We start from the raw sequence: 14,717 nt of genomic DNA on the forward strand, positions 1-14,717 counted from the left end.
ATCAATAAAAAGCTGTCAGTTAGATCATGAGAAAGTGAGCTTTCGAATGTGATTTTTACAGAAGATTATTCCATGTGATCGAAAATCGCAAAACATTGACGGAGGTTTTAACATTACTTTCCAAGCAATCAGACAAATGAACGGTCCTTTCTTGGACGGAGCATTGGTCCCGTTGCTTCGACGAGATAGACAAGATAAGAAATTATATGGCTGGCAGTAAGCTAATGCTATAACAGTTAGTGATCGTGGGAAGTTACGGGCGAAGCATCGAGTGAATGAGGTCTGCCGATAAGGCTAATCTGTTTATAGCTTCTTGTATGGATTTAAGCACGCCGAAATAACAATAAATTCATTTAAATTTGGCTCTGTAGGTTTTGGAATCTCAAACGACCTCAGCACACAAACTAATCCGTCATTGGGTTTCAGCGTGTTTGGTTATAGATTAATATTTTATGCTTCAACCTAAACGCTACACGGAAATTTGTAATTATTCAGGAATAGTTATGTTTCGAAAGTGATGTGAGGTACCCGCATTCATATACCATCTAGTGCCTTATTCGGCATATCTTCGACTAGCTCGATCAGCTACCCATGCATCACATGTTAAATCTATCACAATAAATGCAGGGCCCAAAATTTTTAGAACGTTGTTTGAAAATATTGTAGTATGAAAAATTTTGCATGAAACTTATATCGTGTCTTTTAACATTTTACGGAATGAACTTCAAAAATTTTGCGCATAAAATAAATTTCAATCTAATTCAATAATGATGAAAATTATCTGAGAAAATCTGGCGAGTTTTTTTTAGATTTTTTCAGATGCCGTTGAATTCAAAGTTAATGTGTGATTTATTATACCAAAAATTAACTCAATTCAATTAATTTTCGTGATTATGTGGATTAGAGATTCAGCGCAACCAGAAATGACTTAGTAACATTTTGAATAGAGTTATTGTGAATTTGAATTTTTTATCTTGATCTCTCAATATCGTGGCCAATGTTAATTAGTTAACATTAGCATTTATACCGATGAATATGAACTAAGTACGTATTTTTCATTCCAACTAACAAAAACACTTATGTTGATCATTAAGGAATGTGTTCGCCTGGGATTGAGAGAATCTATTGGTTTGTATTGTTTCTATTGTTTATAGAATAGAATAGAATAGAATTGTCGGCGTTGAAGAAATAGGCCCATGGGCTGCTGCCGATTCTTGAACTTTTCGTGACTTGATTCACAAGGGATCCGGCCTTTGGAACCCGATCTTTCCATAACTGACGATTGATTGAGATAGCTGCTGGACTTATTGCCTGGTCCGTAATTTGCTAGGCATTTTAAGACTGAACATTTGCTCCTGCATAGCTTCGTCTAGTCTGTTTTTGAAGATGTTCATACTCGGAGCTTCAACGATGCTATCAGGGAGGCTGTTCGTCTGAATTAAACAGACTTTGCTCGTTGCACTGGACCGTCAACGGCAGCGATAGGACAAGGAATCCATTGAGCGCAGCATATCAACGTGGCGAGCCGTTCATATTATCATCCGAAGCATTTCACAGTAGTATGTATTGATTCAGAAAGGTATAAATTATTAAGTGATCGCAAATTAAAAGCAATCATTCATTGATATTAATAGATCAATAACGAGCTCCATGGACTGATATTTTTCAAGTCATTATGGAGAAGCGACGGAACAACTTAGCTGCTCTGTGTGGCCGCCATGTTACACGCATAATTTTTGGGGTTAAACTGTCTAAATCGTGACACACTTTCTAGACGAACTGATACACACTTTCCCAACAAAAACTGAGTCTGGATGACTTTCAAAAGGGTAAAAATTGCATCGTTCTTTGGACAGCCTCAATCATTTCTCTCCGTGTAGGATTTGTTTCATGTGAATGTGAAGCTGTTTTAATGTGAACAAGACACGCACATCTCACGAGACCGCCGTGACATTTCATTGCAGGACCTGCGTGAGATATGGTCCTTGCACTTGGTCACTGCATCACGTCAACCCAAATAGACATTTGATTTCTTTCAGTCTCTCCATTAAATACATTTGATAAAGATGAAACCCATAATGCTACTGCCTTCTCTATATTTCATCACAATTCTTTAGAATGACAAAATTTCAATGGAAATATCAAGTCCGGCTGTGAAGTCCGGCTGTAACGACCGGACTGGAAAGTTCCTCATCAAATGCCTGCAAATTAGAAGAAATGACTATGCACTTAAAAAAATTAATGAGTCATATTGTCCAAATAGCGACATAATTTCACCACGATAGCATTAATGCGCCATTTTTCCCGGGTAAAATTGGGTCTGGATGACTCATACCAGGTTGAGATATAAATCGCTGATTGGACAATGTCTCCCCCATTTCTGTGAGTGAGTGGTACAGCAGCTCACGGTGACGCCACAGTTTACCCTTCATTAATAAATTAATTATACCTATAAATCCTTCCTTACATATAACAGGTTAATAACAAAGTATATAATTATGGAATAAATGTCAATATAAAGTTTTTTGTGACCGAGTTACTCAGCTAATAGTCATTGGCTATGAGAACAGGATTGTACGATAACAGGCATTACATGTAAGGATGACAACACTTCACTAAGCTAAACCCGTTAATTTAGAATTAATTTTGGGTATATAAATTAGTCCCAACACTTGAAAAATGTGCACAATAATTTAATTTTTGAGTTGGTACTGGTCATGAAGTTAAATCTCATAAACAAAACAAATGAAAAAATGTCAAACAGAAGGGCAATTCAATTTACAATAGTTTAGTTGTAAATATTTCGGAGACAGGCTCCGTCATCACTTCAAGACTTCACGAATAAATGTATTATAAGTTCAACTACGAAATTCATGCGGAATGTATTAAAATCTGTGTTCAAGATAATACATAGAAGTTTTTTGCTATTAGGGTTGTAATATCTAATATGGAAATTTATTTACTTTGTTGATTAAACATGACGTATGAGCACTAATATTTTGAAGTATTTCAACTGTTAATGGAGTTTGTTTTCGGAACGTCTTAAATGGAAATGTATTAAATTTATCTGGCATTTTCTCCATTTTTTTAAACTTTCTCTAATTTCCGATTCAAGAAAAGAAATTATTCAAATTTCATAGAAGGGATAAATAAATAAAAATTTGCAATAAAGAAACGGTTTTTTCATAAAATATTCAATGCACTGAGAAGTGGAGCTATTTTCCTGAAAACGAACTGAAGGCAATGTAAAAAGTATGTTTACGTATAGCACGAGAGCGTGCATGAATATGAGCGAACTCTTTTCAAATGAGTAATTTATTAACGCCATCGAGTCAAACAGCTTCTAATCTATACAATTCCTATATTGTGTCAGCGGAACATTGATGATGAAATCATTTGTAAAAATTGTCATACCCCGCAATTGATTAATGTGATGATCGGTATTAATGTGATGATCGTAATTGATTAATGTGATGATCGGTATTAATGTGATGAGCGCAATTGATTAATGCGATGATTGGTATTAATGTGATGATCGTAATTGCTTAATGTGATGATCGGTATTAATGTGATTATCGTAATTGAATAATGTGATGATCGGTATTAATGTGATGATCGTAATTGCTTAATGTGATGATCGGTATTAATGTGTTGATCGGTATTTTTCAGATCAAACACGAAAAAGTTCAGATTATTATAGTATATAAGAACGCAGAAGCTGTTTCTTAACAGAAGTGTTCATGAAGACCTTAATTAGGAGTAACTCATACTAACAATTTTAATTGCTTCTCTTTTTATTTTTATTTTGATTTGAAAGTTCGACGACAAGGACAAGGTATGAACTTACAAAAAGTTGTAATAACTTATATAATATAATAACTTATAACTCAAGTTATAATATTAATTATAACTTGATATATCAAACAAAGTGAGTGCATAGTTTAAATATAGCATAAGAAATGTACTAGCATTGGGTATCATGGTTGCAATTTAACAAGTAATATATTGTAGAAATTAATTCTCCAGATCCAGGTTAGCTATCGTAAAATACTCGATAATTTTAAATTTCACATGGATAAAAATAGATTGGTTCAAAATAATATGTTCTAAAAAATACCCTTTAAACGTAAAACTTATCGAATTAAGTCAGAAAAAATTATTTCGATTTATTTTAATTTATCAATACACTAGATAATTTAGGTGGATTCATTCATTTAAAAAATTGATGAAACTATAAAAAGTTCAATGGAGCAAGAAATCATGTGTTCACCTTCACTTTAAACTATAACATAGAGGGATGCATAGTTGAGGACAAACCTATCAGTTTACACACCGCTGCACTTGCTAAGACATTGAAATTATTTCCAGAGTCATTTATAATTCAAATTTTAGTATACAATTAATTTAATTAATTATTAAATTAATAGTATACACAATGACATACAATTATACATTCGTCTTAACATATTCTAAATTCTCAGTTATGTACAACCATCACTTTACTCTTCTTGTAATCTTCATATTAGAACATTCAAATCCATGTAACCACAATTCTGATTAAAAAATTGAAATAAAAAATAAGTTTATTGTCCGAAGATTGAAATGACCAAATATTAGTTCGAGAAACACGTCGAAAAAGAAACAAGCTGCCGAAGCTAAATTAGATGCTTTTAAAATTCAAATTTATAAGCAGTAGAGATCCAGTTGTACTTTAATAAATAATAAAAATAAATTGAACCAAAAATAATAATAAATTGAACCAAGTCGAGTCAGGACTTTTTCGGCAATTGTGCTTTAAGAACCACGATGAATCTTATGAACCCTGAAAGTAAACCTGGTGCGCAGACAACCTCTTCACTGCAACTTTTTCGGATCTTTAGGTTTCCATTTTGCGAAAACAGTACATGATGTTCGGAACCGTGATGGTTGGTTCATCCTTCATCGAAGAGAATTTCAAAATATTCGATTTATATGAGCACTGAAACAATGAACTCACGTGCTTGTGAAACAAAGATTCTTAAAAGATTAACATGACAATAAATTTCAGAAAATCAAAACTCCACAACAACGAAGTAAATTTCCTGTCGAAAACTCGATACAAACACAAACGGTTCAGTTAAGCTGGCTGAGCTTTGATCGCGTGCGTCGCATCAAAGTCGTTTTTAATCTATGCGATCAATTTGGCAGTGAGCGGACATATATAGAGGGAGGGAGACTGCAGCCTGGACGAGTTCGCTCACTGATTGATCGCAGGCGTGTCACTCCGGAGGACCGAAGTATTGGCGGCACGAAAGTTTTTCTGTTCTTTCTCTTGCGCCGCGTCAGTCGAGCAGCAGCGACATATCCAGTGAGCGGCAATAGCGCAATCAAGGCGAAGTAAAACTGGCGCAGGGAATCAAGAGTACAACCTTTAATCCAAATGGCATTCTGTCAGGTGCGCTGCGATGTTTGGGGCGGCGTGGACACGCGGGACAAAAAAGGCGACAGTTGGAGGCTCTGGTGTGTCGATGGCGCTTAAAATGCCTTGAATTATCAATAGGCGCGATCATAGAGCGCTCTGCCGAAGGCCTAAATTGCTCATGAGGTCGCGCCACATCATCAGGCCTGCTGCGACTACCGCTGCCGAGGAGGAGATAAATGTTACACGCATTGATTATCTGTTGGTATTTTGCCGAGCGATAGATGTGAGGCGTCTGGTCTTAATTATAAATCGCAAGTACATATTAATGTCAGTCCCCGGCATCTCTGCGGTGACATCTCCCCAAATACAAATATTTTCTTCTGCAAGACATTCGATATGAACGAGTATAGATTCGTCTAGAGGAGTTCGCTCTGTTGACTTAGGATCAATTGACTAATGCAATTTTAATTTTTACTTTATAACCAACAGATCTCGGAGCTTATCGGAATGAGTTTGACATCATCGCTCATTTGTGCTTAGTCCGTAAAAATGAAAATATTTCGAAAACTTGTATTGCATGTTTGTATTTTTGACTAAAGGCAAATTTTTAGTAATAGTTCCAAGGAATTATATTGCTGTGCAATTTAAATGATGCTTTAGAACTGTACATGCCAATGTAAAGGATGGCAATTTTTGGTTATTGAACTTTTTGGTTGCCTTTCAATCGCAGAAAGGATTTTCATGATACTTAACAATAAAGTACATACAAATATGAGAAGAATAAAACTAGAGCATAAATAAATTTGAATACAGTTTCGTAATACTGCATTTTTGTTTCTTATGTCCGGTGGCTTCAGTTGTTGCGTTTTGGCCAGAGCAGGAAGTTTACATTTCTTGGCTGAAATCAGAAAAATGAAGCCAACGGCCATAGAAAAAATACAGCAATATTAAAAATGGCAAGAAATGACATAAATCAATGTCCGTCTCTTTTCTTTGTAAAAAAGTCGTTGCACCAAAAATATTTATGCTCATAATTTATTCTACGTTGACAGCGAGGCGTGCTAAAAGTTTATCCTTGTTTTACTTGCTGGAAAAATTCAATGCAAAGAAAGTTGAACATTCTTAATCAACCTATGCGATGGTCAGAAAATGCAACCATAAATAATATTTCATTATTTGGTTAACGTGGACCAAAGTAAAAGTCGGGATCAGAACATTTTGCCAGCTTTAAGAACACGTGTCTTTGAATTCATCGAGAATTTATTTGGTTTGTTAACAGAGAGGAAACGGTGAACTGCGGACTGAACTACAAGGGAATTATTGTATTAGTTGCTTATTGCCATATTTGAAGAAAATATAATGTGTTGGTGGTTTTTTTTTTAACTAGTTAATTGCTTCGTTAAAATTTTCAAAACTCTTTGACAATAAATGAGTCAACCTAAGCACTGCCAGGCGTGATGTGTGATGCGCTACAAGCACCGTACTATTGATTAACGAGATCATTTTGAATCATAATTGTAAACGCATAACAGCTCGGGTTCTCTTCTCGGTCAACGCTAAACTGCAGAGCGCTTACAAACAATATCTTGCGTCATTATTCGTTGTCAGTCCCGAGGCAAATATTAAATATTATTAAAATATTACTAATTAATAATTAATATTAATATTATTAAAATGATGTCGAAATTATATTATCGGCTATTAATATTATTTCTTCGAGGCCGGCGTACATAGTGGCCGGTAGTTAAAATTATATATTCAGTATCATGTATACTTTTAAAATAGTTCATAATCGGTTATAATCGCAAACCGAGTAAGTAGAAGCAAATACAGGTAAATTCAACCTGTTCTCATTTTTAAATTAAGACATGGTTGATATGCTTTACGTTGGCTTGGCACGTACATTCTTATTAAATATTGTTTCTTCAAAATTATACATGTGTGTACATAGGTAATTATTACTTGAAAAATCAATCCGTAAAAAATAAACTGTAAACATGTAAGTACATATTTTGCAGGTAAGGCCCATCAATTTTCGAGACCACTCAATTAACTAGTCCTTCTGGGATTACAACAAAATAAAGAGTTCACCGAGTTGCCGGAAAAAGTCGAAGTGTTGCCGAAAAATTAAGAGTTCGCTGAGTTAGCAGGAAAAAACGTTCGTCGAAAAACAAAAATGTCGTCAACTGCTGAGAAATGAAGTGTCCTCTGAATTGAATAAAAAAATAATTTGCAGACATGCTGGAAAGTAAAAAGTTTGTTTTGATATAAAAAAAAAAGGTATTTGCAGAGTTGCCGGGAAAAGTTTGTCAACGGCCGGAAAATATATGTGTTCATGGAGCTGCCGAAAAGTAAAGTGTTCTTTGAGCTGTCTGGAAATGAAGAGTTCGTGGAACTGCCTGAAAATAAGGTGTTATCTGAGCTGCCTGAAAATAAAGAGTTCGTAGAGCTGCCTGAAAATAAGGTGTTATTTGAGCTGCCTGAAAATAGAGAGTTCGTGGAGCTGCCTGAAAATAAGGTGTTATTTGAGCTGCCTGAAAATAGAGAGTTCACAGAGCTGCCGAAAAGTAAAGAGTTTGTAGAGTTGCCAGAGTTCGCATGTATACGAAGCGTGTATCCATCAAGCGTGAAGCAGAGGAGATATAAAATGACAACTGTGAAACCAAGTGCGGACCATGTTATTACAAAGTAATTTGTCAATATAAGACTGTAATAATGATATATAATTAGCATCGCTGCGGATAAACAGACGTTCAGCTTACGATGCTAAATATCGACGCATTTGTCTGTAACCAACATCTGTCTCAGCTCACAAGTGTTTCCTGATTTATCTTTGCTTCATTAAATCGATTGCTTTATAATGTTTGACCCATCATTTAGGCTCATAAGGCATCACTTAGGCATGGAGAGACAAACCTTTAGGTTAAAATTAAAAATGAAAAATTCACTACCCATGGCCACTTCTACAAACCTTCGAGTTGCCCAAACAACTCTCTTGCACGGAATATTCAGAGCTCATTTGTAAAATTTAGGCCGAAGCAAAAACTTTTACAATATATCTGAGCGATCACAGCTGATATCAATAAGCTACCCCATAATTTAGCGGGTACGGTGCAAACAACCGACGGATTAACCTTTACTTTAAATGCTTAAGTGTGCACCCAAGTTGAAAGTTTCATCCCTTAAAAATTAATAGGTCTTCCTTTCTGAAATTTTCTTATCCTTAGTAGATCTAGTGTAGTAAAAGTGTACGGGCGCGCAAATATAACCATTTGCAAACAAATATAACGGTGGTTGTTTCACTAATTTCCCTACGCAAGGTATATCTCATTGAAGGAAGAAATTACGCATCAAATCTATGACGAAATTTAAATGAGCCTCCTCTTGACGAAAGACAAATTTTTGAAACTTCATTTGGAACGCTTCTTGTTTTATCGTAAAGTGCGTGACATGTATGATGTCTTGCTAAACCGAAATCGATTTTTCGATTTGGACAAAATTAATTTGTGAGAATAACTGCATGTGATTAATCCTTATTCATCCAATTCAGCGGACATAATAAAAATTCAGCCATCTTTGCTTGCTGTAAAAGAGTTATTTTCGGTCAGATGCTAGGCCTACCTGAAATGTGCTCGATGTAACGATTAGCTGCTAAATCTTTCCGCACAGCTTCTATAAAGCAAAGGCATTTATCTTAAAACAAACAAGATCTTTTCTCAAGTCATGGCCCCCACCTCAACGGTGCGGCCAACAGCTGCTCGCGTCATAGACAAAATCTGCAGAACGAAATTATTCATCCAGATAAAGACATCTTCCGTTCACACATTATGAAAGAATAGGTTCTGTTTCCGTTGATTTTTGCCTCTTTTTCGTTTTATTAATCTATTTTAGACAAGTTATTTGTAATCATTATTTTAGACAAGTAACGTTGCTACTCAGACATCCTGAATCTTAAGCACCATAATTTTGTCGCAAGCAGCTATCCAATACCTCCTTTTATTAATAATAACTGGCACGAGCGTGCAATTACTGTAACCTTGCGATGAGCTTCACGATTGCTTTGTGATCGGCAAAATGACACCTGCTCAGGTCCAGCTTTGTTCTGCATGGCTCGAGCATCCAAGCCTTCAATATCATGAGCGCGCTGGCCGGACGGATGAGACCTCAGAATTAAGTAGTCCGAAGTCTTATCATGAGCTCATTACATGTCCAGCAGCATCACCTCATTACAAGCACCTCCATTACGAACGTGGGGCATACATGAGGCAGACCACTATCCATTATGAGATCTGCTTGAGTAGGGCTGGGATGAAGATGCAGGCTATCATTAAGAAAGGCCTTATAATGGAGTCTTTTGTTGGGTCCAATTAAGCGAGCCTTGAACCTAAACCTACTTTGTTGATATTTCCCTAAGCACTTGCCTCTATAATTAGTCAGTCCACAAAGCAAAGCCTCATTATTAACCTCTTTCTCAAGCACCGGTAAATGATAGCGAGAAATTCACAACCAAGCAAATTATTCCGAAGCTTTATTGTTTTCTTTTCATTTTACTTTCATTCGATCAAAAAAATAAGCGAAGACAATATATTCAACATCAAGGGAAGATCCTCAACAAGCTATTTACATTTTGATGGCATTACTCTTACCCATCAGATATAAATGACTATAATGTGCACATGAAGATCTTCACGACGCTCTTACTCGTCAGGATTTTGTAAATCTTCTGCTTTTCTTTGAGGACCTCGACCGCGTATATGAACGCTAGACATTGGCCGACTGCAAACTTTTTAGAATGATCATAAAAACAGAAAATTTTGTTTGCGAATTCGGTTCAGCTTGAATGACGAACTTAGTTGTTTAAAAGACTTATCTGGGGAGTTACGAGCAAAATTATTACTTAATATATCGATTATTACTTATATTTTCGATGGATCCTATCATCAGCACGTTCAACTTGTAAAGTAGCCAGATACGACGGAGTTATCCATCTGGTGATCATATACCGTGGAGATCAAATTCCAACTTGACGTTCTTGCTTGAAATTCTGTTTTGATTTTTCAGCCGTTAAAAATGATCCATAATGAGAAACCCGCAACGATTGAACTGTCAAGATTTTAAATCTAAATCAAAGACTCAAAATTTGCAGAGAACAAACAGTTCAAATGAGTTAATGCTTCACAGGCTTGATTGCGAGGCTCTTACACATTCCAAAAAATATAACTCAGTACTCACTGCAGTGAGTGACAGAGAGCGCATTTTCTCGTCGACGAAAACTTGAGGTCACGGACAGACGGACGGACAGACGGACAGACAGACAGACAGACGGACGAACGGACATGGCGAGCACAATAGTGCATTTTTTCCATAAATGAGCAAATGCGCTAAAAAGGGATAGAATTGCGGGTCAGCAGTGACAAAGGGTGATGACACCGCAAGCACGCATTGCAATACATTCACAGGAATTACTTTAGGCACCTTTTCCCTCAGTACTATCAGTTGATTGAAATATTGATCCAGATCTTCACGGTGGACCCCATTATCTTCTTTAACAAACGAATCTTTTAATACTTAACGCTCAGGTTGTATGGCTTATCACATAAAATTCGGGCATGCGTGCCGAAGTGCGATTGCCTAAAACAAAGAGTACATTGCTTGCCGTGGTTGTTCAGCTACTCAGGATCTCAAACTTATATTAACATGTGGATCGCAACGGAATGTAACAGCCAATCAGCGAGCCGTTCCATTAAGTATCACAATTTTTATTAAGCATTTTTCTAAGTAACGAGCACTGTCATTGCAGTTAAATGGCAAAATAACGTTTGTAAGCATATTAATTACATTCAGTGTAGTTTGTTTCATGCACAGGCAGTTTATATTATTAGTTCAGTCTTTCAGGCACTGTGGTTCTCCAGTTGTGCTCTCCAGAAAAGAGAAGTCCATCTGTCAGCGAGTGGCCCATAAAGTCAGCTTGCAGCTGAACGATTTAATGCGGTCAAACATCACGGTAATCAGCTGTTATGAGCCCTGTAGTTGTGAATTGAGTGTTTGGATGTTGCGTGCTGCCAGTAAGAACAGCAAGATCCGACAATGACATTGGGTGTGTGAGCTGAGGTATGTCTCTGTCTTTCATTGCCATGTACAATTATAATTCCCGCCTCAGTTCAAAAATCTCTGCAGCACTTTTCCACGACTCTCCCTTCGACTTCCGTACAATACAGGAACTCTCCGTCTTCAATTTCCCCAGTGCAGTGGAATCTGCTACAAAGTCTTTGGCAGCGGCAAGCAGTTCTTGTTGAACATTTGTCGCTGACTAGGTTATCCTGCATGGCTTGCAACTATATTCCCAGACAAACTTATGCCTTTTATAAGAGCTTCTTTTTCTCGGGGCTGATTATACCACACGCCTGTCGCATACTCTCTTAGAAACTGGCCTTAAACATGAATGGTCGTGTTGCCTTTGCTATCATCTCGTTAACAAGATAGCTTGTTTTCACAGAATCTTCGCTGGTTGTGTTGATGCGTGAAAAAAAAAGTTTCTTTGTTTAACGAAAAATACTTTCAAGTGACGGACTATATACCCGCAAAATTTGCGAACAGTCCAGCATATTGTTCTCGATACAGTGTTTCATAATGTCCGCGTACGTTGTTTTCCTTGGGCACAGAAATGCACTGCAATCATGCAGCTGAGTTTGTCGACCACTTGTTTGACAAAATATTAATTTTCCCAATTCCCATGCAACATCCTTTTTTCATTCGCTATTTTTTTTTTGCTTTTTGAACGACGATGACATTTTTAGGACTACTGCACAACAGCTGTAAATTTAAGTAAACAAAAAACTTTCCTCCTCAACTGACAAACCTGATGACAAAGCAAAATCAAGAATATTATATGTATTTTTAATCACCAACAACAAAGCACAACATGTACACCACGGATGTGGCCGTATAAAATTTGTTCGCGGGCCGCGCGTGTTTGAGACCCTTGATCTACGTATGTATTATAAGCCCTCATTTCTTTATGGTTGCTCTCTTAAAAGGTATCGATTAGGTTAGCACCCAGATAACTCTGCATGTGTGTATATCCCATCTATCTATCTACAATGTTCTCAAAAAGATTATGGCTAACGATCTACGAAGAATGCGGATAAAGCAGAGTTTGGTTATTGCGTGTCTCACCAATCTAACCAATCAATAAATATATATACGGCAATCATGATGAGCTCCAATTAGGTCTCACGTTCACGCTAGGTCTCTATGCAAATGCATTAATGTATGTCTTGAACGCTCGTATCGTGCAGAGCAACAATGACATTAGGGCTCATTTAATCAGCTCTCGAGGCCCGAGCGCTGGCAAGTCTTATCATATACATAAACAAAGCCTTCGTTATTCTGATGGCGACTACATCAGGCTATAATGGGCTCTTAAACGCTAGATTTTCTGACGCCAGGACGTTTTTTTCTGGCGTCTGATAAATGGACGCCACTTCATGGCTGAGCAGTTGAGATCGGTGGACACGTAACGTAGTTAATAACTTCGTCAGGGATACCTAGCTTGGCAGCTTTAGTTCCTTTATTGTTAGATTCAAAGCAAATTTGTGCTGATGATTGAGAGGATGATACTAACGAAGACTTATTTGTTTAATCGCTAAATCAACCCACTGATTTCATGCTCAGTTATCGCCATGCTAGGGCGCGAGTCTCTTCTCGCCGGCGCCACGCAGACGTGCATGGCGCGTCCGCAAAGGACGCCCCGGTCGCCGGCGGCGGAGAGGACGACTGTCAACTTGACTACATTTACAATAGCCACTTAAACTTTGCCAGGCAGGAACATTAGGAAAAATAATCGCTCGAGTCATTTTCCTTCTTTTGTTAAACTGCGAGATCATAAATACCGCACATAAATACAAATAACAAATAAACTTGCAGGACATCAATAAGTAATCAGCAAGAATATTGGATTCTAATAAACATGAAGATTCAGAATATAGCAACAAATTTCTTGTTACCAAAATCAATTTATGGCATTACAAAAAACGTTCAACAACTTACGCGAATATATGGGCGCCCTAGCTAGTCTTCCTAATATGGTTAAAGACCAAGTGATAATCGAGATTCCACTTTACTCTGTCGCGAGAAGAAAGAAATAACATGAATTTTATTAGAACTGTGAAACCACTGTTAACTATGACAATGATAAAGGCAAAATTAGTTCAAAAACCCTAAAAGGTAAATTTCAGTTAAGGAGTAGCGTAGCATGATGCTACTCACAGTGACACTTCTATATTCTATTCTAAATCTGAATAATCAATGAACGGGCAGGTACCGTTGCTCCATAATACGTTCCCGTATACATTCAAAACGGGACCGTATTTTGGAGCGATTCCTTTTATGTACGTTATATTTTTGGAACGATTCCTTTTACGGGACCGTAAAAGGAATCGTATATAAAAACTTCACGTCGTACCTGCACTGGAAATGCCACTCACTGTATACAAAATTCCCTACGGGACGAATACGGTGAGGTGAGGACGGTGATCGAGACTATGAAATATATTGCCACGGCGGCGATGATGACGGGTGGGGGTGGTGCGCACACTGCGGACGAGACGGACGACTGAGACTATAGGGAGGCAGAGACGATCGAGAAACATTGGCGACATCGTCCTTTTCGCTAATGATTGGCAACAATGACGCTTCAGTCATTCAATGATGAAGGTCAAAGCATTAATTGAAATCGAAGCATTGCTGTAAGAAACGCGAAAGATATAAAAATTGAAGATATTACGAGCACAAGCGAGCTCACCAATGCGTTTGAAAGCAGAGTCCATGCAAAAAGCGATGTCACAGCCGTCGATTGAAGATTACACACAGGCCATAAACCAATAAAACCAGTGAAATCAAAAGGTCAGGTTTCAATAGTGACGGTAATTCTGAAAATTGAAAAGGGGGCATATTCAAGATTTGAGAGATGTCTAAACTTTCTTCAAGCAATTTACAATAATGCTTGTCAGCAACACGATATGAAATGCTGTTTTACGTAAGAAGTTATTTGAAGCGTGTGTTAATATCCGGAGCTGGAATGTAACATCTGCCCTGATATGTTCTTCTTCTCCATTAAATGTGCACACTGAACTTATACTGCAATTATACGTTCAAAGAAAAAATCGAAATTAATCTGTTCTGTAATCAAGTCGGAATTGATTTCACCCAATCAAATTGTTTGTTTTCCAAGAGATGAATGACCTGAAACGAGTGAATTCGCTGCACGTTCCCACAATTGTCGGCGCCGCCACCCTATTACAGCTAACACAGACCA

This window comes from Hyalella azteca, unplaced genomic scaffold (assembly GCF_000764305.2).
Source record: "Hyalella azteca isolate HAZT.00-mixed unplaced genomic scaffold, Hazt_2.0.2 contig8316, whole genome shotgun sequence".
Taxonomy (NCBI): Eukaryota; Metazoa; Arthropoda; class Malacostraca; order Amphipoda; family Hyalellidae; genus Hyalella; species Hyalella azteca.